The sequence below is a fragment of the Eleutherodactylus coqui genome, chromosome 4 (assembly GCF_035609145.1).
Source record: "Eleutherodactylus coqui strain aEleCoq1 chromosome 4, aEleCoq1.hap1, whole genome shotgun sequence".
Classification (NCBI taxonomy): Eukaryota; Metazoa; Chordata; class Amphibia; order Anura; family Eleutherodactylidae; genus Eleutherodactylus; species Eleutherodactylus coqui.
In genome coordinates, this window is record NC_089840.1 from 97,224,385 (window position 1) to 97,250,800 (window position 26,416).

Here is a 26,416-nt window from a genome sequence, read left to right on the forward strand (position 1 = left end):
ATGAAGATAACCCAATTCTGTAAGTGAGCCGACCAAGCAATCAGCTGATCACCGCTGCTGGTCAGGTGATACAGAAGAACCATCGCTTGACCAGTGGCGCTGTGCACACTAAAGGCTGCGCTCATAGCGCAAAGAATGTGGAGGTGCGGGGGGCGCTTTTCTGCACCGATGGTGCACGTCTTGACTCACATTTGCACCCATGTGAACCTACCTTTACAGACACTACCCCACATTTAACTAGAATGAAATTGGCTAGGCCTGTAGTATGCTGCACCCACACCTTTTTTTTAATTTCTGTGACTAAAAGACAATTAAGTCTGATGAGTCCAAATTAATGAACATGTAAGTTAATGACATCGCTTGTGCTCTGACTCACCGGGTTACAACTCTGGGATTTACACTCTCCACGAAACAAATGCATAGTCATAAGCACACGCTACGCCGTACCGCCTCCCCGCATAATGTACGTCTTAATTCTACTCGCAGACAATACATTTTTATTCAAAGCCGATGGAAATTTTTGACACATTTGACTTTCAGAAAAAATAAACGATGCAAACTCCTAAATCAATGTCAGTTATTTCATGAATCAGCTTTCAAGATCATTTTACTTCGGGGAAACAGAATTTACATTCAGATCACACGCAAGTCATCAAAAACATAGCCGCAACACCTTCACCTGCTTGTTATGGGAGATAAATATAGCCGGCCGAGCTTCCAGCACTGTTCTCCGCACCGGCGGACGGAATAATACACAGCAACTCACTGAGAAAATGCAAAACTACCGGGCTAAGGAAGGGGCTTCAATGTCAAGTGAGACTAGGAGATAATGATCACACAACAAACAACTTCTTCTGACAGGTATAAGAAGAACGTACTGGAATGTATAGTTACTCCTTACCAGTAGAGTACAGTATGGATGAAAAAGTATCTTCGGCCTGTCCGTTAGGACCCACCGTATACATTGCCCCCCAAAAAATACATCAACACGTCAACATAAAAAACATCTCATTATTAGATTTCTATAGACATCAAAGAATAGCTGTAAGTCATACCGTGTTTCCGCGAAAGTAAGCCCTACCCAGATTTTGGGGAGGCTCGAAATATAAGACCTACCCTGAAAATAAGCACTAGTTACATTACATTTTTTTTTTTTTTTTTTTTTTTTAAAAGGTAATAAAAATTCCACCTACACAAATTGATGGCTGCGATTGGCTGAGCAGCGCTCGAGAATCAATCAGAGGCATTGCTTCCTGGAGGCGGGATTAATGAATCCCATAACCAGGAAGTGATTTTCTATAAATGGCCAAGGACTAAAGCAACTGCGCTGGAGCTCCGAAGACCAGTGGGAGGACCTGACCAAGCCTACTATGTAAGTATAACAAGACAAACACCGAAAATAAGACCTAGTGCCTCTTTTGGGGCAAAACCTAATGTAAGACAGGGTGTTCTTTTCAGGAAAACACGGTATTTGACTTCTGCAATCACATTAGGTGTCTAGAGTGGTCTCCATTACCATCCAATCACTTCGGATTTCAGTGAACTACTGCACAGACAACATTGGTTACAGCATCCACAGGGATTGTCAAGCCTGCCTCCGCTATTTTATCTGACTCAATCGTGCGACTACTGACATCTTTAGCGACCTGATAATACTATGTATTGCTGCCATAATTCAATTAATTTGGATTTTAAAAAAAGGACTTAGACAACCGCTATTAAGGCCCATTTACACGCAACGATTATCGCTCAAAATACGTAACATGATGGCATATGAGCGATAATCGTTGCGTGTAAATGCTACCATCGTGCACTTTTCGTCTGAACAATGATTTTTAAGTGAGCTTTAAAACCATTGTTTAGACAGCATGCTGTGTTCTCCATGGAAGCAGGAGATATCATTGCATTCTCTCTGCAGCCTGTGCCAGAACAATGGAGCTAATTAAAAGAGCTCAGACCACCTGCTGTGCTCTGCAAGCAGCTCCAGGAGGCTCATTTACACGCAGATGAAGCTGGTAAAGTACTAATGGGCATTAGTACTTTATGGAAAATGATGGCTAACACTTGCAATATTTCAATAGTTTGAAAGATTATCTCTGCGTGTAAATCGGCCTTTACAGTGTGTATATATTTTTTGAGCCACCTTATCTCCGTCTCTTTCTATTTTATATTTATATGTATATACGTACACATACACACATACATACATATAGTTGAGTGGAAATCAAACGACCCCATTAAAATTAATCTGGTTCGTATGGTGCAGTTATAAGACGGAATTGTTTGGCCACAGGATTTGCCTTTACTACTCCCATGGTAAAGAAGGAAAGCGGAACCCCCGCCGCAGAGGAGAAAGCAGCCTCACCATTTTTTGTATACAGCTCCTAAGCACACCTATGTGTTTCCATAGTTACAGACTACAAACACTATAGTCTGATCTTGCAGTAACATGACACTCCACCACCACCCTCATCTACAGTGTATAGCTAAATCAAGAAAATAAGTGAGATGGAAGGAAGCAACATATGACTGCAGCATCAGTGGTCTCTTGGTAGTCTATGGTCACGGACATACATTGGTCTGCAAGGGGAATGTGTACAAAAAGGTTCAGATAGAGCAAAGTTTAACTTGACAACTTGTTAAGAAAATGTTCTGTGACAGTTTGTTCACCCTTTCAATAACTTCTCATGGGCTTTTGTTGTGTTAAAGTTTTGTTTGGAGGCTTTAATAAAAAAAAAGTTAAAAGGGCTTAAAAATAACAAAAAAAAAAACTAACAAAAAAAAGAAATACTCACTTATCCCAGCAGCCCCCCATTGAGCGCTTCAGCCCCGCTGCCTGGAACCCGGAAAAAGTGGTGAGAGGTCTCATGCAGTTCTTTGTGCACATGATCACTCAACCATACACAGGCTTCAGCGGTGCTTCGCCTACAGCTGATGAAGCCTGAAAGTGGCTGGCTGAGTGGTCATGTGCACAATGAATGGGAACGTGACTGTCCGCTGCTTCTTCCGTGCTTCTACAGATGTAGCAATCTGCAAAATTGCTGCATTTTAAAAAAATGATTACCGTATATACCGGAGTATAAGATGACTTTTGAACCCCGAAAAATCTGCTCTGAAGTCGGGGGTCGTCTTATACGCCGGTAATACAAAAAAAAAAGAAAGTGTCAAAAAAAAAAATCATTGCTCACCTTCCCCGGCGATCTGCGGTGCTGCTGCAGGCTGCCGCTCCCTCCTGGTCCCCGGCAGAGCATTGCTTTCTGGACACAGGGCTTGAAATCCCCACCTCCAGAAAGCTAATACTGTGATTGGCTAACACACGCTGTCAGCTAATCACAGCCATTCAATGATGTCATTGAATGGCTGTGATTGGCTGACGGCCTTGCGTCCAGAAAGCAATGCTCTGCCGGGGACCAGGAGGGAGCGACAGCCTGCAGCAGCGTCCCAGAACGCCGGGGGAGGTGAGTAATGATTTTTTCTTTTTGCTCCGCTGTATTCCCGGCGTATAAGGTGACAGTTGGGGGTCGTCTTTAACGCCCCGTCGCCTTATACGCCGGAATATACGGTATTTGGATGCATTGGAGCAATGGTTGCAAAAAAGTACACACATTTTCTGGGGTTTCACCCTTAGGCCTCATTCAGACGAGCATGTTTTTCGCACACCTATGTGTGCGAAAAAACCTTGCTGCTCGCATGACGGGCAAAGTTTGCGCATGAAACGTTGCCTTCACTGGAGCATCTGCTCCACGAAGGTCCCCTAATTATTGAACACTGTGACAGCACTGTCACAGTGTTCAGTGATGAGGGGACATGCCGCGGGAATGTAAGAATCCCCTGCCACAGCTGTGGCAGAGGACTGCGATACTATCCCATTGCTTTCAATGGGGCCGCTGCTGCTACTGCCCCATTCGAAGGAGTGGGATGAAGGCAACCTCCACAGGAATTTTCAGGGAAGGGCTTGGAATATAAGCCCTTCCCTGAAAATAACACCTAGCTGCTGAAATAAAAAAAAATCTTGACTCCCCTAGCAACGCTGTCCGGGCTCCGACGAGTCTTCTCCCTGCCACTGTTCTGCATCATTTTCTTCTGGCCGGGGATTTTAAAATCCCAGCATCCTGTAAGAGCTGGCTCTGATTGGCTGAGCGCAGGGACCAATCACAGCCATTCAATCATTGAATGGCTGTGATTCGCTGAGTGCAGGAACCAATCAGAGCCAGCGCTCAGCTGTCATTTAATGAATGGCTGAGCGCTGCCTCCGATTGGTCACAGCACTCAGCCAAACCAGAGCCAGTGCTTTCAGGAGGTGAGGATTTTTCAATCCCCGACCACCAGAAAGAAAATGACCACTAGGGACGAGGAGAAGAGACGGACAGCGCTTGTAGGAGAGTTAAGATTTTTTTTTCTACAGCTAGGGATGATTTTCGGGGTAGGGATTATATTTCAAGCACCCCTCTCCCCATTGAAAGCAATGGGATAGCATCGCGGTCCTCTGCCACAGCTGTGGCAGGGGATTCTTTCATCCCCGCGGGGAGTCCCATTCACATTGAACACTGTGTTCAGTGATGAGGGGACTCCCCACAGGGCCTTACAAGCAACTTTTTTTTTTGAACCACCTATAAACCATAATACTTGATAATGCTGCACCTACCAAGCACTATTTATGCCAAATGAATTTTACTCTATCCTCGGGACAGGTCATCAATAGCTGATCGGCTGGGGTCTGTTGCTTGGACTCCCGTACGATCAGCTGATCGGGTAACCATTGTCAACGCCACAACACACAGGAGTCAGAACGGAAGCCACTGCTCCAATGCTGCTGTAGTGGCTGACTCTTGTAACTGCAGGTGCAGCTCTCATTAAAATCAGTGAGAGCTGCGCCTGCAGTTACAAGCACCAGCCACTACACAGGACAGAGCAGCAGCTTCCGCTCTGACCCGAGTATCCCAGCACAATCAGCTGATGAGCCGAGGTCCAGAATGACGGATCCTGGACAATCAACTATCGATGACCAATTCTGAGGATAGGGCAATATTATTTTAAGTGAAAAACCCCTTTAAGAGACGTTCACGGTGGTGAATATTACGATTACTCCAATTTCTCATGAGAAACAATACAAATGGCTGCCTCCACTGCGTTACGAAAAAAAAGGATACTTTTTTTAGCCTTATTTATTTTTCTAACTAACCACAATGTATAAAGTTGCTCGGAAGTGACACTTTTAATGAAAACAGACATTGAACTTTATGATATCCAGTTAAGTTTTGTCCCCGGGGAAAGATTATTCAGAGAGAATGATAGGAAGCTCACAGCTACTTCTAACAAAGGTCCTGCTGGAAGCGTTCAGTGCAATCATTTACCCAGGAGATTAGGCAAGTGTCCAGCCAGCAGGGTTAGAGCCGTGTCACATTTAGCATCAACACACAGAAACAAAAATGCAGCACCTAAGAAGATAAAGCGAGTGATTAGCAAATCCGAATCTACAGACCTGGCACGTAGCATTGCCAATGGGATCTCTTAAACAGACCGGGGAATTACAAAATAGGCACTTATGTCTAAATACATTCTAGATGCACCTTTGTTGAACTTACACTTGTATAGGAGTTAGGCTGGGCTTAAAACGGACGCAATTCACTGCGTGCTCCGCACAATGATGTTGCGTACTTGCTGCGTGTTGCCAATCGCCATGCACTATTTTGGCGTGTATGAGCATGTAATGCGCACCAATATGGTTTATGCTGCAATTTTTTTTATGCGTACTTACTGTGAGTGGCAACATGGCTGCCTATGGGCGATTGGTACAGTACATTCCGCGTGTGGAATACGCTATACTAACACTAGTGTGAGACAACCTTTTATTGCAGTTCTGTAGAATAGCTCGTTTTGAGCAGAATGGATTCCGATATCACAGGGCCGTGACATGGGGAAAAATAGGTTTGTCCGCTCGTTACGCACTGTGCTACCGCTCATCTGCTGCCAGACTTGTCACATGGTCGCCCTCAGGCTTCTGCCCGCAGGGCGCGAACACGCTCCCACTCCCCATGGTCATCCTCACCAATCACCAGCAACCACCTGGTATATCAGGCATCTTCTCTATGCAGAATGCCTAAGCAAGTGGTCTCTTACTGTTGTGACAAAGCCCCCATTCGTGTGCTTCTGTTTCTGACATCCTTGACCTCCGCTCTATATTCTGGACTTTGCTATTGCCTGCCCTAATTCATAACCTGAACCTCATTTATGCACCTGTGACTCAAGCTTGTCTTACTACCATGCACCTGTTCAGACCTTCAGGTACTGCGCCTCGGCCCCGTTCAGGGTCAGCAGTCACACAACCAGGACTGTGTGTATTTAATGACTTGGGGACCCCGCAGCAAAGCAGGTATCCCACTTGGAGAGGTTTCCCCAGGTGTTGCCACAGCAGTTATCCCCCGGCCAAACCGGTGTGTAACAAGATGTATCTTCATCCGCCCGGTTGACACCACCCTCTAGTCCGACATAAGCGTCACTATATGCAGATTATCGTAGGGATCCTTGTTCTAGGAGTGGTAGGGATATGATCTAGCCAGTTTTAGGTTTAGTAGCAATATATGAGAGAAAAGCTAAAAACATCACTTCCTAAAGTATTGTAGAAGCACTGGAAAGATACTTAGTCTAATCTTCATATTTTGTGTCCTTTTTCAGCGACACCATTTCCCAGTATGAAGTTTACCTTTTCCGATCCCCCCTAACTTTTACAACAGTTGCCATCCACTGCCAAGCCCAACCCGAAAGTCCCCAAGGTACATTCAACATTTTTCCTTGGTCCCTCTGTGATCTATGCTGCACACCCACATTATTAGCACATTAGGCTTACCAGTTGCAGCCACTTCCACCAACCACTTCGTCTGGGCATACCGAGCATGCCCTGCTTCAACCAAAGGGAGTTGGACAGCAGATGTGCCAACTACTCACTGCAACATCCAGTCCTGTCCCTCTACCTAACCAATTTCCATCACTATATCACGGACAGGACTAGAAGACGACTCAACAACCCTACAGATGTGAAGTCAGCGAGAGATAGGAATTCCCATTATGATTGCGCCACATGAATGGCTGTCAGATGTGGCAGCTGTTCACAAGTAAGGCAATACTTGCCAAATGCAACCATCCTAAAACAGGTTCTCCAGGTCTTAAAAACTGATGGCCTACCTACAGGATAGAATACGTTAACAGGTAGGGACAGCAACAGTTGGTCCAATTGGAGTATTTGGAAGAATCCTTCCAGTCAAATAGACTCACATACCAGGGGTGAGCCTCCCATGTTACCATCATTCATCTGAAAGATAATCCTGAGTCAGCATCTCTTTATGCTACTAGTTTATTAAATTCCCATGGCACTCAAAATTGCAACATTTCTGTTAAAATCCTTTTTCAAACAGGCTACTTTAGAAAGTCTGTTTAGGCAATACATTGCTGGTTTTTGTGCGCTGTGGAAACTGAACAAATGAGAGGCATAAGGAGATGGTGACTCTAGATTTCACTTTTGTTATCCATGGTATCGGTCATCAACAGCTGATTGGTAAGGGATCGCTACCCAGGACCCCAGCCAATAAGATGTTCGCCAGGCCAGCTATCCGTCTGTACAGAAGCGGATAGCTCTGTACTTTGTGCAGTGGCCAGGCGTGGTACTGCAGGCTCAGCACCCACTAAAGTGAATGAGAGCTGTGGCTGCAATACTACACCTGGCCATTGCACAATGTACAGAGCTATCTGCTTCCTGCTCAGTACAGATTGACAGTGGCCTGGAGAACAGCTGGCCAGCTGGGTTGTGGGTGACAGACCTTTGCCAATCAGCTATTGATGACCTATCCTGCGGATAGGTAAAATCAATTTTAGAGACCTATAAACTCAATTTTAAAGCCATATAACCTCTCCTATACAGAAAGTAGGTTATTAGTTGAAAAGAGCCCAAACTACCCCTTTAGTTACATACACACAGGAAAAAAGAAATTATATTATATATATATGCATATATACACACACACACACACACACACACACACACACATATGTATACACATATACACGGTAGGAGTGCAGAATGGCTTGCAGAGGGTGATAAGACAGGCATTCTGATACCTGCAGAGTGACACAACACCTGTGGGTGTGGCAGGAGGTGAGATAAAAGGATCAATTCCTACCACACTCTGGGGGAAGAAAGCTGGCTGCTAGCCAGAGGCTGTAGGAGCAGCCATCGGGACTGGGAGCCTGAAGTCTGGCACAAACCAGTTTGGGCCCGTCACCTATTTGACAGAGGAGGCCGCCCCGGCAGTAAGTGATGGAGACCCTGTGGGGTATGAACCCTGGACATTGTATGTACCACAAGTTTGCTGTGTAAAAAAACTGGCAGGCGCTAGATTTAAAAAAATCACGAGTCTCTGGAGCATTTCTACACGTGTGGTGCCCATTTCCTGACAGAGAAGTGAGCAATCCAAGAAGCGAGTAAACCTGGCCTGCCACAATACCTACACAGGCAGAAGAAATGGCAGTATGAGCTGCTGGAAGGAAAGCAATATGCCACGTTCCCCTAATGAAATTATTAGCAAACTTTATATTCAAAATGTCCTAATAATTTCTGAAAGCTTTTAGGTTGTGCTCCAAAATTAAATAGCAAATTAAAATGGAAATGCCTCAGTTTCCCAGATTTTATGAGTGTGTCAGCGTGGACATTTCTCTCTACAACAGCATCAGGTCTCTAGATGTCTCAAACTCCTGGCATGCAGCCTGGCCTGGATTACTAAGATTATGTTTGTATAAATGGAGACCTGCAGGCCAGATTCCCACTATCCCTGGCACCTTCCATAGACTCTATTGTACAGCATTATCTTACAACAGTATCTTGCCTGGAAGCACATGTTTGTACATACACAGAATGCAGACCTCTGCGTGACCTAGTTTAGTGTGCTCAGCGGATGAAGTATCCTGGACATATCTGTACGGTCTGTGATGTTAAGGTTATTAGAAAATACTGGCACTCTGTTAGAGGCGGACAAACTATGTGTGGCAGAAATGGGCATGTAACTCGTTTGCAAAAGGTAGAGAACCTTCAGAAAGAAATTCCAACATTTATAAATGATCTACTAATTTTCTTTCATTATAGCATTAGTCTTTGTTCATAACTTTTTTCCCCATACAATGACAATACATGCTGGTGTATACCTCCCAAAGATTGCAAAAACGTACTGCATACTCAAGCATATGCTTACACTGTAAAAGCATTGGATTATATTGTGAAAGTATTGAATTTACGTAGTAGTGTCGTGTGCATAACATTTGTGCCATATGAAGGAGCAAGAAGTATGTGTGCAAAAGACACATTGTAGTTTTACTAACAGGGTTCCAGATGCTGAGCATGCAGCTTTGTAATAATTAACCTTTGTAATGTTTTACTTTGAGAGAAGTATCACACATGCTGTAGACTTTGATATGTTTACTTTGTTGGGGGGATGCCACACTATATAACCTCTTGCATTAGAACAATAAAACAGAAGAGCTTGGAAACATCACTTGAGTGTTTCTCATTGTTCTCTTTTCCGATGCATTGCATAATAAGGCATAACTAATTGATGAGGCCAGGATACCCCTTGATATCACCTAAATTAAAGTGACTACTTAAACAAAAGGTTTTTGCTTACACACTGCATATGTGATAAAATGTTTCAGTTTTTAGATTTAAAAAAAATGTATATTCCCCCCCCTTCCCCCCCTGCATAGAAATCAATGAAGATGCCGAAGGAAGTGTTCATAGATAAATATAGGAAGTGAAGGAAGTACAGCTGTAGTTAACACGATGCGCTACGACAGCAGCATAGCACCTCGCTGAATCCAAGGCAGTTTTCACACAGCCGGGAAAATCGTGCCAGATTTGTGCGTTGCGAGACGCATGAATATGAACCCCATTCTTTCGATTGGGGTCATACACATGATTGATTTTTTCCTGCATCGCAGCATGTCCTATCTTTGGACGTTCCCTTGAATTGCCCATTGTTATCAATGGGGCCAGCGGCAGCTTCGCACCACATGCTAGGTGTGTGTGAGTGTCTCAGCAATTCTCTGCCATGGCTATCAGGATTGCAACTTCCCCAAAGGCGGATTTGATATAAAAACCATGGGGAAAATCATATGTTGGCAAACACTATTTTAGGCCTTGAATCCCCATGGTCAAATCTGTTCTATTTCTAGATGGTACCGAACAGTGCCAGGCAGACCCTATTGACTATAATAGGTTCCGTCTGCTTTTTACCCAGCCGCCAAGCTTTTAGATTGAGGTATTTTCAGCCGTATCTGTGATTGAACCTCCGGCCAGAGGTCCAACGCAGGTGTGAAACCACCCTAAAAGTTCTTGATACCAAGACTACCAATTGTATCCCTATATACATTCCCTCCCAGTTTAAATACTTGCAGTTCCCAGTAAGGATTTGTTTTGCAATGACTGTCTACAAAGTACAGGGACAAATCTTGAGGGTGGCAGACGTGGATTTATGCTCTCTTGTCTTTCACACTGTCAACTTTATATGACATACTCACGGCTGAGCTCTAAAAGTCACCTTTATACCCCCCACCCCAGGATGGGAAAACAAAAAAATGTGGTATATAAAAGAAGCTCTACAAACACAAGCAAAACCGAGCACAACTACTCTCAGCTAAAGAGGCCGGTCGTGTCCTTTATGCCACCCTCACTGAGGGACGAATAAAGTAGTGGCAATCTTGCTGCCTCAGTGGTCACCCATTGAGCCATATGCATGTTTTTTAGGAGGTTCTAGCCTGTGCCTGCAGCTCCCAGTCAGAGAGGAGTCCAGATTATTCACGAGCTGCGGCTAGACTTACCCAACATCTGTGATTGGCCGCTTTTTAACTATTACACCGGTTACTGAGAGAACTGCCAATCACAAATGGTTATTTACATTATACACAGGGTCCCAACATTTTTGGAATCGGGGTTGTGAAAGCCCAGGAGTGATGTTGGGCGGCGGTCCGTGGGACAGATGTTGGGCGGCGGTCCGTGGGACAGATGGTGGGCGGCAGTCCATGGGACAGATGGTGGGCGGCAGTCCGTGGGACAGATGGTGGGCGGCAGTCTGTGGGACAGATGGTGGGCATTCATGCACCCAACAATCATCTGGTGTGAAGGTACAATATATTTTTTTTAAAAAAAGGCAAATGTATAAATCAGGCCTGTGCAGCTTTATTGGTTTCATGTCTCGTGACAAAATGTAACAAACGCCACTATTCTAAAGCACTGTCTATGAGCCAAGCATCCAATACTTATCCCAAGTGCAGTGTAACATGGCAGGAAGCAGAACAGGAGCGTTTTCTAATCTCCATTGTATCACTAAATGCTTTGTGCAAATATTGGTTACACAATTCCAGCTAATAATGTCCTTCGCAGGGGCTGGGTGTATACATGTAAGCCTCCGAAGCTGCAAGAAAGTCAGCTGGACAATGGACTAAAGAGCAAATTACCAACACTCAGAAGGCGCTGCCCGCCGTACCGCTCTGGCTGCGTAGAACGTTGTCATTTACGTTATAAGGGTGAATGTGATTTATTATATCTGGCCCACAGCAAGCTATGCACTAAGACTTACACGGTACTAATAACAACTAGTGTTCATTAATGCTAGGATGGGCAAGGCTTGCGGTTTCTGTAGTTACAAGAAAAATAAGTGAACCCCTTGGAAATTACCTGGTTTTCTGCATGGATTACAAATAAATGTGGTCCGATTGTCTATAATTGTGAGTTGGATAGCAAACACAATCTTACTAATCTAATATCACACAAGCCATTGCACTGTTAATGGCCTTTATTGAGTATATTGAGGCAGTAATCAATGCAAGAATACAGGCAATTCCAAAGGGTTCACTTACTTTTTCAGGTGACTACATACAGAATACTTGTAAGAGTGTTTAATGCAGTCAGTAAACATGTACTGTACACAAATAAATGTGAATAAGAGTAATAATGAAGCCCCACAACATCATGGCAATAATAACTGTTTGCATATAGAACGGTCTTGTATCTGGGAAGTATTTCCACCTGTGTACCGAGTCGTGTATCTTGTCCGCTATGTAAACTGTATACTCTAACACCGACTATATTTGGCTTCATAACCAATGATGGAGAGCCACAGCTTAGAATTAAATCCTCTTCCTGTGTCCTCCCGCAAGTTTTCTTAGTTTTCGTCAAGAACTCCAACTTCTCAGGGTACAGAATTAAAGGGGCATTCCAGGACTTTGCAAACTTCTAGCCTCTTACCCCAGCCGGCCTCAGTGAAGTGTTCAACAATGTCTTTCGTTTACCTTAAATGAGTGCTGTGCTTCGATCGGGGAGTGTCACATGACCCTTATTGTCCTGATTTTGAGAACTCCTCTGATGTAATGACCATCATGGTCAGGCGCTTCCTGTGCTGACCATCCTGACCTAATATTGATGACCTGGGAGGGCAGTCAGGAGCAGAAGATCACCCAGCGTTATGGGCAGGCACAGACGAGGATACCGCATGCTCACTAGCACAGCCCAGCCCCGCTATCTCCTCCTAGCGGTTACTGCTCTGATGACTGGCATGTGTTGCACAGTAGAATGTTCTCTATTCATAGATAGGAGCTCATGTTATAATGTCAAGGTAACGGCCTGGCAATTTATTAAAGGGGTTGTCCCGCGCCGAAACGGGTTTTTTTTTTTTTTTCAATAGCCCCCCCGTTCGGCGCGAGACAAACCCGATGCATGTGTTGAAAAAAAAAAACGGATAGTACTTACCCGAATCCCCGCGCTCCAGTGACTTCTTACTTACCTTGTGAAGATGGCCGCCGGGATCTTCACCCTCGGTGGACCGCAGGTCTTCTGTGCGGTCCATTGCCGATTCCAGCCTCCTGATTGGCTGGAATCGGCACACGTGACAGGGCGGAGCTATGAGGAGCAGCTCTCCAGCACGAGCAGCCCCATTCAACACGGAGAAGACCGGACTGCGCAAGCGCGTCTAATCGGGCGATTAGACGCTGAAAAGTAGACGGCACCATGGAGACGAGGACGCTAGCAACGGAGCAGGTAAGTGAATAACTTCTGTATCGCTCATAATTAATGCACAGTGTACATTACAAAGTGCATTAATATGGCCATACAGAAGTGTATACCCCAACTTTGTTTCGCGGGACAACCCCTTTAAGAGCCGCATGCATATACAATGCCTCTAACTCACACTCATTTCTGGAGTGCCAAATGGCTCAAGAGACTATTCTCCTAATATATAGGGGACGCAGACATGACTACACAGTGCACCTTTGTCCGAATATCTAGTGGAGCCAGACATGGCTATACGGTGCACCGTAGTACTTGTCCCTTCCTGTTGCCAGTCCTCTTCACCCTGACATGGAAACTATACGTGAACAGCCACACAGATAATTCTGCGTCCAGCTGATTGGGGCCGCACAGAATGACATATGTGGCCACCAGTCTGCTTGTTATGCACCCGTGATGTAGAGGAAACCTCTTATGCCGCAGCATTGGTAGTCAGTGGAAAAAGGATCTGGATGGCACTGTATGGGCAATTCACAGCTCCGCTGCTCACTAGGATATGTCTGGTATGGAAGTAAATTACAGTTGCAGCTATAGCTGGCGACAGTGGTACAGGCTCGGTCCTCTTAGTCAGTTTTGTGAAACACTGAGAGGAGCTACACGATCATTGGTTTAGTAGGTGGGCTCTCCCCTCCCGCAGCATGAAGACTGACAGTGGTCTCCACTGCCATGTATAGGGAGAGACCTGTCACTCTGTATGCAGCGGGTGGCGAGCAGCTGACGCATCCTACCCCGTAACTCAAAGCTCACTTCCAAGTCAAACTTCGAAGTGTGTTTATTCTGAAGCTGTGGTGACAGGCATCCCTATCTTGGGCTCATGCTGCCCGTGGCTTGGGTAGCATGAACCCGATGACAGAATCCCTTTAAATGTATACTTTTTTTTTTTATAACATGTAGGATGTGTCAAATTAGTGGAAAAGTTCTAAGAGGACAAATCACGAGGAAAGTCAAGAGTCTCCTAATAATCCGCTCAGGGGACATCATAAAACAGTTTGGTATTCCTCAGTAATAGGAGGAATGAATAATGAACATTTATAATAATATCCATTCAATTTCAGTATTATTTGCCAATTCTGTAAATGGTGCAGAGTCGGAAATAAAGTAAGGCTTCAGAATAAGGAGTCTTTTTGAAGAGGAGAAAAAAAAAAGAGAAAGGTAGATATTTTTCTTCATTCATTTGGTATTTGGAACTAGTTAGCTCCCCAGAGAAATGAATCATGTGATAAAGTCCCCAAGCACAGAAGCCTAACATGACTAAACCTGTAAACAACATTGTTTTTACTGTAGCGGAGAAGCGAACGCGAGGATGCTATTAAACTTTTATTAGCTCAGCGGTCTGATTTCTGTATGACACGGGGTTTGTCTCACCTTCAGAAGAGAGAACAGTAAAGTACTAGGTCTCGTAAAGGTAATAATAGGGGACCTCGGGAATGAGCCATGCTTCATTCTCCACATATTTCCTAACAGAACCACAGTATTCCTTATATAGATACTGAAAGTCAGCCACTTAGGACGGCGCCCCTGCAGAGTTTATGTGCAAAATTTACATTTCTTCTCCAAAGAAAAAAAAAAGTTGTGTTACTGGGTGAATTGGAGGAGTCTACAACTTCTGGCCTACAATAGACTGCAGTACGTCAGCTATCAGGTACACATTTGTGTTGGTAGTTTATATTATTTGTTCCCATGGCAGTTTTATATTAGTAAGATGACCACGAGAACACAAAAATCTTAAGAGGCATGTCCCCGAGCTGGCGGAGACCCCCTCTATAAACAATTCATTGCACATTGACATAAGATAAATTATACAATTCTGGCTGGCTCCCAACGGGGAAGCTCATTGCATACATACAATATTAATACGGCTTCTATTAAAGTCAATGGGGGCAATATAAATGCATACAAAAAAAAAAAAAGCTATCCCAGCAGTCTTTGCAGATAACTTGTCAGCACTATCAGAAGTGTGGAGGATCTCCAATATTTCATGAGGTTTATAGTCAATCCGTGAAAGTAACCATAGTGAATATACATATCTGATGATATATTCTGCTCTCCGACTAGACCCGGGGCAATAGACCCCAGCGTCTCCGGATTTCTTAGGAGACACCCGGGTCTATTGCCCCTTCTCCTGGTCACCTGGTTTCCTACAGTTGTCGAAAAAAAAAAATAAGGAAAAATACTATATTCGCCTCTCTTATGCTGGCAGCTTCATTTACTTCCCTCTGATCCTAGTAGCAGGTCGAATGTAAGAGCTTCTGGGAAGCTTCTGGGAAGTGATGGTGTGACTTTCCTGTCACATGACTACTTTCAGGCTCTCACACACCCATGGGAATTAATCTCGCTGGAGCAGCAGATTTGGGGTGGTAAAGTTGGAGCCCTCTGCGCAGCCAGACAACAATGCCATAATACGGAATGGGGTGCAGTATAGTACAGGGGATAACAGATTAGAGGGGTATTCTGGGACAATCAATAGATGATCAGCGGGAACCTGCCGTTCAGATGCCTACCGATCAGTTGCTAACTGATGCTGGTGTTGCTATGGTCTGCGTTTTTTGCTTCTTTGACTGACCATAGCGATAGCAGCACCAGGAATTATTTATCGACGGGCATCCGGGTAGCAGGTCCCTGACGATCATGAATAGAAAAAGTTAACAAAATCCCAGGATGACCCCTTTAATGCAAAACATGGGGGAGCTACATATTGGAGGGTCTATAACTTCAGGTCACAAAGTCATATGTGGGATATGAGGGGTGCACAGTAGGGTTTGATATGTGGTGCCACAGGATAGTGACAGTGATTTAACTCTGTGCCCTCTACAGAGGATGTGAGAGAGTCTAGTATCTGTAGAGAGCATAGGGGTTATTCTGGAGCCTGTAGTGCATTCGGGTATTCTGTGGTCTCTCCTGAGCATGGCCAGGATTCCGGGGTCTGTAAGGAACATGCGGGTGACTTTGGGTGGTCACATAATCTGACCACCATGTGACCCTGTAGATTGCCTTAACTATGTGAAAACTGCAGCCAATGTGACCGGCGGCTGGATAAGAGGAGAGACAGGCGGGACAGTGTCAGGAGCGGCCCACAATGGGGAGCCCAGAGGAAAGTATAATTTTTATTTTTTTTTTACTGTTACTACATAGTGACGGGGCCACAGACATGGGACCCAACTATTATGGGAGGCCACAGGGAAGCCTAACTACTGTGAAGTGGGGGTAGTGGGGGAGGGGGTCACAATTGGTACCTAAATCGATGTGGAGGCTACAATAGGGAGCGTTATTTTGCGGAGAGTATTGGAAGTAGTGGCAGGATGAGGAAAGTGTATAGAAACGAGTTATGGCTAGATGGCTTCGTGACAGTCCGAGTACAAATGGAGTGGAAAAGATTTTTGGCGCACAGTGTAGTCACAAATTTATGTCTGGGGTTACAAAGTAGATTATTTCTGGGGATCAGTATGTATTATAGTTTATTTCGGAGGCACAGTGTTATTATAAGGAAGTCATAGTGTTATTATTGAGGAACGGTGTATTAGAATTTATTTCTGGGGGCACAGTGTGTTATTATTTATTACCTGGGAGACACAGATTATTTCTGGGGGCACAGTGTGTTATTTATTACCTGGGAGACACAGATTATTTCTGGGGGCACAGTGTGTTATTATTTATTACCTGGGAGACACAGATTATTTCTGGGGGCACAGTGTGTTATTATTTATTACCTGGGAGACACAGATTATTTCTGGGGGCACAGTGTGTTATTATTTATTACCTGGGAGACACAGATTATTTCTGGGGGGCACAGTGTGTTATTTATTACCTGGGACAGGTTATTTCTGGGGGCACAGTGTGTTATTATTTATTACCTGGGACACAGTAGATTATTTCTGGGGGCACAGTGTGTTATTTATTACCTGGGACAGGTTATTTCTGGGGGCACAGTGTGTTATTATTTATTACCTGGGACACAGTAGATTATTTATGGGGGCACAGTGTGTTATTTATTACCTGGGACACAGATTACTTCTGGGGGCACAGTGAGTAGCACGTATTCTGGTGACACAGTATGTGAGGTTATTATTTCCTGAAGAGATAACGATGTTTGGGCTGCAAACTCTGCAGAGGCAAGAATTAGCTGGGGAAAGTTAGGAGCAGACGGAGACGAACAGGAAGGAGTCCAGAGAATGTCACCTGTGAGTCGCTCATTGTCGTTATGTACTCTGGTTCTGACTGCAAACACAGCTGTATTACATTCACATGTAAGGTCTACCACAGTTAGATACTGTGCACCTAGTTTGCTATACTATACCTCTTAGTGTGCCCCCACCATTGTTAACATCACACTGGGAGTTGTAGTTTCAAAAGTAAAAAAACCTTTAGACCACACGATGGGCTGCCAATAATGCTTTGGTGTGGCAAGTATGCCAAGGTATCATTGGCAGCCCAATTATACAATAGGACATGACCCATCTGTCTTTCGCTCTCCTTCTCTAAGTTGGCCATACCCTCCAGGTAACCAAGTTCTCTAGGTTAGCCACACCCTCCAGGTAACCAAGCTCTCTAGGTTAGCCACACCCTCCAGGTAACCAAGCTCTCTAGGTTAGCCACACCCTCCAGGTAACAAAGCTCTGTAGGTTAGCCACACCCTCCAGGTAACCAAGCTCTCTAGGTTAGCCACGCCCTCAAATACCACACCCAGCACCCTGTGAAAACTTCTCCCATCTCTGATATAACAGAGGGAGAGATGCTGAGCTCTACAATATACAGTACCTGTTTTTGCAATTCAGAGCAGCATTTCTGAAAGAGGGCCTTTTTACGATTATCTGCCAGTACTATATGAGCCAAGACTTCCTCTCCCACACTTCCCATGTTGTCTTACCAAGCCCTGTTCCAATCAGCTACAAGGCAGCATATGGATGCCCACCTTTCTTTAGCATGTAGTTAACTAGCAGTGTCCTAGTCTTTCAGTTACTAGAAAAGCCAAATGCCTAATGAATGACAAGCAGTGGATTGGAAGGCTGCTAGAAGGGAGACCCCTAGTGGCAGCCACTTGATTTTCAGTCGTAAAACTAAAAAATATTTAAAGGGGTTGTCCCGCTGCGAAATGCTAAAATGTTATTTTTTTTTTTTTACATACCCCCACATTGTGCCCCGTTTAAAACAATCCGTGTGTTATTTAAAAATCGCTTACCTGCATCCCCGTTCGGGCAGCTTCTTCTTTTCTTCTTTTAAAGATGGCCACCGCTCCTTTCCCATGGTGCACCGCGGTTTTCTTCCATGGTGCACCGCGGGTCTTCTCCCATGGTGCACCATGGATTTTCTTCTCCTGTCTTGCGTTCCACTGCCGATACAGCCACCTCATTGGCTGATCGGCAACACGTGACGGAGGCGGAGCTACGATGACGCGGAGAAGAGGGAGGAGCCAACACGCAGCTCGTGAGCCCGGAGGGAGACAGAAGAATCCTGCGGTGCGCAAGCTCGACTGTTCGTGCGACTAAGCAGCATCTTTAGTTGACGCCATGGAGACGGGGACGCCAGCAACGGAGTGGGTAAGTGTATAACTTCTGTATGGCTCATATTTAATGTACGATGTATATTACAAAGTGCATTAATATGGCCATATAGAAGTGTATACCCCACTTGTTTTCACGGGACAACCCCTTTAATGTAAGTATATTACAGGATCTACGATAAACACATAGGCTGTTAGATGAGCATAAGTGAGAAAGTTCATGTCCTTTTAATATATGGAGTCATTTTTCCTACTTATTAAAACTACTATTCAGAGAGGTGAAATAGAATATGCAAGTCAGTACCTTCAGGTGATGATCACCTGTTATTTAATTTTTCTCAGATCTTACTGATTGGCAGTATTTTAGTGGAGTTTCATTAGGCAGAGCTATGACTACAGATTATCTACAGTATCTACATAGTATGAGGTAGTCTGAGACACACCCCTGTGTCCCAATATTGGTCCAGGTAGGCACAACCTTTGTTTAACACATAAAGAGTGGAGTTCTAGTATATCAAAGATAGAATGCTAATGAAGTACAGATGTTATAACATCAGCAAGGGAAAAAAAAAATGATGATTATCCATTAACTGTGACACATATACCGAGGGGAAGGAACTTTAGTAAGGGAGAGCCCGGAGGATCTCTATAGGAAAGGGAACAATTACACTAAATTCCTTCCTCTTTGACTTGCCCACATAAATTACACGTTAAGCAAGCAAAACGTTCAGTTCGCAGCTCACCAACTTGATGAGTCTGTCAGGAGCTGCTGTACTGATTGGTCCAGCTGAAAAAGTAAGCAGAAAACTGAACGATGGATCGGTCCATGTAAACAGGCAGCCGTTCATTTCTGAACGATGGCCTGCTTACTGTGAATGGCGGTGGGGGGCTGTAAAGACCTCTGTTGCGCTCCACCTTCATTCACCGAGCAATGCTCGTTCCTGTGTAAAGGCACGGGAGTGATTAGCAGTTGGATGACTGTGGGGCATCTGCACCCGGTAGGTCGTCACATGTAAAAAAAAAAAAAGCCCTAAATCTCAGAACCACGCGGAGCAGATGTTGTAAACACAAAAGTAATGAAGTTCTAGGCTAGCTTGCAGTAAAGTAGGTTGTGGGCAATCCCATATAATGCAGTCATTTTTAACAAAATGTATTTTTCAGAAGGGGTTGGCTAGGGCCGTTATCTCGCGTGTTAGGAGCCAGAGCTTCAAAAACACAGACAAAGCTCAATGTGTAGGCAGATGCAATTCACTGGCTAGTGCTTCACATTGTGCTGGGATTTCTCGCTGCGAGACAGAAAAAGGCAGCCACTTCATTCACCGTTTGGACACAGAATTGTTCACCTGGTTATTTTCTCTTCTTACTTTTCTTTTTTGATTAATCGTATTTCAAGTGTAAATATAACATTAATGATGTGAGAAATGTTGTTTCTTATAACCCCCATATCCTCCCCTCACCTATTATTTTCTGCACCCACTCTAAATTTCATAAATAAAGTTAAAAAAAAAGAAAAAAAAAAAGATCTAAATACTAAAATTTTACGACATACCGAAGGAATTTTTCCACGTATTTTTTATAGGGCAGTTTGTTAAGCAAATTTAACCTTTTTATTTTTTGTCATGTATTACAGATATTAACCCCTTTCTGACATACAAACAGCTATATAAACTCATTGTTGAAAGAAAAAAATAAATAAACAAATAAATCAAGCACCAAGAAGGAGCTGTCGTTTCGCTGCTAAATTCAGCATGCAGTTACATCTTAGGCAGATATGCAAAATGTTTAGAGATGTGGTGATTAGGTGAACAGTGTTGCCAACTGAGGGCCTAAGGGCCTAAGGCCGGCTGCACACGGCCGTGACGGGCTCCGTCGATCCGGCGTCCCCGCTCCTGCACGACGCTTCGGCGTGACACGCCCGCCGCGTCACATGACACGCCCACCGCGTCACATGACACGCCCACCGCGTCACATGACACGCCCACCGCGTCACATGACACGCCCACCGCGTCACATGACACGCCCACCGCGTCACATGATGCGGCCGGCCATGTCATATGACGCGGCGGCGGTAGGCAGGGATGCGGTTTCACGCTATCTTCCGCTGTGCTACAGCGGAAGATAGCGTGACGGGCGGTTTCCATTGACTGTAATGGAAGCCGTCCACGCGTACACCCACGGCAAATAGAGCATGCCGCGGGTGAGGTTGGGTGATTCAATAGAACCTAATAGCTGCGGGCAACGCAGCGGATTTCCGCCGCGAATTACGCAGCGGAAATCCGTCCGTGGGAAGGAGCCCTAAAAGTGGTTCCACTCTTGGACTATAAGAAGGCTCTCAGAGGCTATTTGTTTGTAGTGACCTTTTTTTTCCACTTGTGTAAAGCTTGTTGACTACTAGACATACCTGTACGATTCAACTGAAAAGATTTCACCCAGTTAGGCCACCTGCAGACGGCCGAGTCGGATCCGGCTGTGAGAATTCTCGCAGCGGGACCCGACCCAAGCGCCTGCAGAGAGCACCGCGGACTTACCTGCTCCCGCAGCTCTGGCTATTTTCATGTGCCAGCTGCCCCGCACAGAATTAGAACATGCCGCGGTTTGCTGCGCGGGATTTTGCGCAGACAAACCGCGGCCGTCTGCATAGGATTGCGTTTGCTAACGCAATCCTATGGCAGCTTCCACGGGCGGAAATCCCGCCGTGGAATTTCCGCCCGTCTGCAGGCGGCCTTAATAGAGTTTGAGAGGGGCGCACTATTGGAATGCAAGAAGCTGGATTGTTGTATCGACAAATTGCCCACTACTTAAGGTGCTCTAACCAGACTGTTAGGAGGCGTTGGGAACAGTAAATATGTGAGGGCGCACATACAAGCAGACCAGGGTCCAGACACTGTGAAGAGACATCGGTAGAGAGGATCGTCTAATCACCCAACAAGCACAAACCGCTCCAACTGTTTTGTTGTCCGTCATCCAGAGATAGGTGGCGGCATCGTTACACCACTGTGTCTGTCGGAACCATTTCCAGGTGCTTGCCTGAAGGACATTTGGTCCTACGGTGCCTGTTATGTGTACTGCCTTTGACACCCACAAATCATCACTTTCATTTGCAGTGGCATCATGAACGACAAAACTGGACTGCTGCAACCAGGTTGTCTTCAGCAATGAATCCAGATTTAGTTTAGGCACTGACAACGGCCATGTTCTTGGCACACTGCCCCACTGCTGGTGTGGTTGTCTGGAGGCCCATTGCATACGACAGTCGGTCCCCCCTAGTAGTGGTACGAGGGACAATGACAGCTCAGTGATATGTTCAGGACATTCTGCAGCCACGTGTTCCTCTCATGGTGGCTTCCAAGAGGCAGCAGGATAATGCTCGACCAGACACACAGGGGAGTCACAGGAATGCATCAGCAACATTGTCACACTACTGTGGCCTGTCTGGTCGCCAGATTTATCTCCAATAGAACATGTATGGAGCCATGTGGAGTGCCAACTTTGATGGCCTACGAGTTTGCACAATCTAGAATCCTAACTATAGAAAATGTGGACAGATATGCTGCAGGATGCCATACAGAACCTGTATGCCTCCATGCCTGCCTGTTTCACATCTCACTTCCAAGCTAGAGGCGACTTAACAGGGTACTAGAACCTCCTTTCAAGGGTTTAGTTTCCACAATAAATAAGGCCCAATTTCCACGGGTGAAATTGAATTGCCGAATCAACGCAGGGCAATCATGGGACGGTCCCGCACGGACGGCCTCCATTAAAGACAATGGAAGCTGTTTAATCCACAGCCCACCCACAGCTGACACTGCAGATGGGCCGCAGATATGCAGCAGATTTAAAAAACTCCACTGCACGTGTGTGACGGCGCGCCCGCATCCGCAGTGGAGAATATGGAAAACCCACGCAGCCAAGAAGAGGAACCGGACAGGTAAATAATGTCCTCTTGTGGTGGGCAGGGTGGGGTTCCGCTGCAGGCTCTCACCCGTTGACATGAGACCTTAACCTTTTGCTTGGATATTGTAATCACTTATATTAACATTACAATTATACAGAGAAAGTGTCATTCGATTTCGACAACTCCTTCTTGGCCATAGATTTTTATTTTTTACATATCCGCTGTGGTTAGGACATGTATATATGCTCCATCTACGGCGGGTATCAGCTGACACACGCCCGCAATAACGCAGATCGTGGCTGTTACCACTTAACCCCTTGAGTGGCAGGTTTCCTACCACCCTGTCGTGCCCACCAGGGCAGGTTTTTTAAAATGGTCTAATCATTGAATTTCAACTAGTTTTGCAGTTGCATCTCAAGCGCCATAACTTTTTCATTTTTCCATTGACATGGCCATGTGAGGGCTTGTTTTTTGCGGGACAAGCTGTGATTTTTTAAACAGGGGGGAGGAAAAAAAGAAATGGGGAAAAAAGAAAAAAAGGGGCCATGTCATTAAGGGGTTAAATAATGTATTAACTTCCTTCTCTGGGTCATTACGACGCACACGGATACCACATGTGTGATTGTATTTTTGATTTTTTACAAAGTAAAGGGAGACAAGTGTTTTTTTATTTTTTTACTTTTTTTAAAAAACATTTTTTAAATTTTTTTTTTGTCCCTTTAGGGGACTTCCACTGGGACCCATCAGGACCCCTGATCACATTTCGGGGGTCCGATGGTGACAGCCCTTTACATGCTGCAGTGACAACCCTTTACATGCTGCAGTCACATAGACTGCAGCATGTAAAGGGTTAACACAGCAGAGATCGGAGGTTTTCTCTGATCTCTGCTGTAAGAGCTGGTACCTAGCTGTCCTCTGACAGCTAACAACCAGCTCTCCCTGCCACAGAGACCATCGGCTTGCTTCTGACAAGCCGAAGGTCTCTATGGCAACTTGTAAACAAAGCAGGACATTGCCGACATGTCGGCAATATCTTCTGCTGGTTTTTCAAAGCCCTTGCACTGCTCTGTGTGGGTCTGTGCAGGCAGAGCACACGGTCACAGCTTGTGGCATTGTGCTCTGCAGCTCCCATAGTGATACATAGCCCGGAAATCTTCCGGGCTATGTTGCTATGAGCAGTGGAGCTCGTCCCCGGAAATTTTCCGGGCGTGCCACTCAAGGGGTTAAATGCCGCTGTCAATTCTGACAGAATTTAAAGGTTTCGTCTAGGATTTAATTGTCCTGAACTCCCCTGCCATGATAAGATTGCGGTGCTGCCGTCTGGGTGTCATGGCAGCCTGGGGCCTTCTGAAGGCCCCACGGCCTGCCATGATTGGTCATTAAAATTTGCCTGTGGGCTCTTTCACATTAAAAATAAATTAATTAAAAAAAAAAAAAACTCTTCCAATTGCCACATAAAAAAATAAAATAAAAAAAAATGTAAAATTGGTATTGCTGCGTCCATTAAGGTTTAATTTATTAAAATATCATATTTTGAATCCCCTAGTGCCATAACTGCACTTTTTTTTGGTAAACTCGTCTCCAAGTGAAAAAAAATGAATAAAGAGAGATAAAGTTGTATGAACCTCAAAATGATTCCGATAGAAAACTACAAGCGACCCACAAAAAAAAGAGCCTTCATACAGACTTATTGAGGGAAAAATAGAAAAGTTATGATTTTTTTTTGAACGTGGGAATGCCAGAACCACAGAATGTGATCTGAATACAGGAGCCCTGGTCATGAAAGGGGTACACTATTTCTTTTTATTAATTTCCATGCAATTCTAGTTGTACGCGCAACTTTTTACATGTGGATTGAGAAGCGGTTATTCCAAAAGGTGGCATGAGTAAAATACAAAGCGTATTCTACAATCATGCTTCAGCACAGCGCCTCCTGTCCGCTCGTCTCATCTTCACCTGAACTTGCCAAACGGTAGCTCCAAGAGAAGGGATATACTTACGGCATGGGGGGTGGGAGGTCTTTGCAGCTGCTCAAATGAGTGGACACCTGTCGAAAAGGAGTCCATGAAAATTTATTTCCCTGCTGCCCTCGATTAGCACGGACGTTGCTCTGGCTGCTAAGCACAGCCTTATTTCTACTTGGTTCAGTTGGGTTTAAACAGTTCTTCACCATCAAGAACCTACAATTTATTTGTAAATTACTACATTGACATTGGAAGAGGTTTACCTTGCCCCCCAGGAAGTAACATTCTATGAACTAACATACAAGTAAAAACCATAATCCCCTATGTAAATAGATGAATGGGGAGTCATAAAGCCTTCGATTGAACGTTTAGGTGGCCACCTAACAACTTTTGCCGCTGCTCCGATGGAAGGGGATGACATCTAGTTCCCTACTTTCCTGTAAACATTCAGTGGTGGGTCATTCCAGGTCAATACAGACCAAAAGTGGTGCTGAAACATATGGATATATGGCAGGGGCAAAAGAAGAGATTGAGAACTATGCTCAGAACTCATGGAAAAAAGCAGTCTTACGCTAACTTCATACAGGCGAGCGCGATAGCAAGCCGTGAATACCAAGGTTAGTTGTTTTTTAACTTCTGCCTTTCCAGTGGAATCTGCAGCCCCTCCACAATTGCCGTGGGTCGGGCGGCTTCTATTGACTTCAATGGAAGCCGTCCGTGCGGACACCGCAGGGAAACGGAGCATGCTGTGACTTTTCATCTGCGAGTGAAAACCGCAATTTGTATCTGCTCGCGTGCAGGAATCATCATTTCTTCATCGCGCTCCGTGAGTGGTATTTGCTACAGAATACGGAGGCGGTTTGGGTCTGTAAAAAGACAGTCTTAGAAACTCTTGGTCTATAAAGATCCACAGTAGTCCACAGGCCCAAATCTTTGATGGTATGAAGTTGTATCAGTACTTACAGTACTTTACACATCCTGAAAGGCACTGTCAATGCTGAGTAGTATATAGAGGTTTTAGAACGACATATACTCCCATCCAAACAATGTCGCTTTCAGGGAAGGCCTTGCATATTGTAGCAAGACAATGCTTAACCACATATTGCACCCATCAGCATGGCTTCACAGAGCAAGAGTCCGGGGGCTAAACTGGCCGCCTGCAGTCCAGACTGTCCACCAATTAAAAACATTTGGCACATTATGAAATGAAAAATCCAGCAAAGACCCACAGGACTGCTGAGCAGCTCTAATCCTACATCAGACCAGAATGGGGCAAGATGCCTCTCCCAAAATACCAGCAATTGTTCTCATTTCCCAGATGTTTACATCACAAAGGTGATGCTACATAATGGTAAACACGGCCCTATTCCAACTTTTGGGAGATGTGTTGCTGCCATCAATTTCTAAATGGATTTTTTTTTTTTTTATGAATTGGAAACAAAAAGTCTCCCTTTCCCCTTCTGAAATGTTCTATATTCTACTGTGGATAAAATGTGGTTATACGAGATTTCCAAATCATTGCATTCTCTTTTTTCCCTTATATTTTACAGATAGCACTGATATTTCAAATCAGATTCTTTTCACAGTGCCATGCACTCTCTTCCATAAACTTGATTGGGAAAGCGCACGCACGGCACTGAGAGCCAGATTTGCAGTGTCAGTGCCATCTCCAGCGGCGGGCACTGCACCAACCAGAGAGAATGTGATTATTAAAAACTACAATCCCCAAATCCCTTTCATGTCCCCCAACAGAACCATAACTTAGTTTATAGTGATGTGGGGGCGTGACCGGTTCCCTTTAAATGTTCCAGATATTCTGGTAAACTATAATTAGATGACTGACTAATCCACTGGTTTACACATCTGTGGTTATGCCTCCGAGTGAGATCACACCAATAAAGTGGTGATGCACTAGAAAATAAATATTGCTCATTTTTAATCAGGATGTCTTCCGC

General features: G+C 44.8%; 1 protein-coding gene across 1 annotated transcript in view; it reads right to left on the minus strand.

Annotated features, from left to right (window-relative positions):
• PRKX (protein kinase cAMP-dependent X-linked catalytic subunit) overlaps positions 1-26,416 on the minus strand; it is a 115,292-nt gene that overhangs the window by 40,100 nt on the left and 48,776 nt on the right. The gene's annotated exons all lie outside the window — the stretch shown is intronic.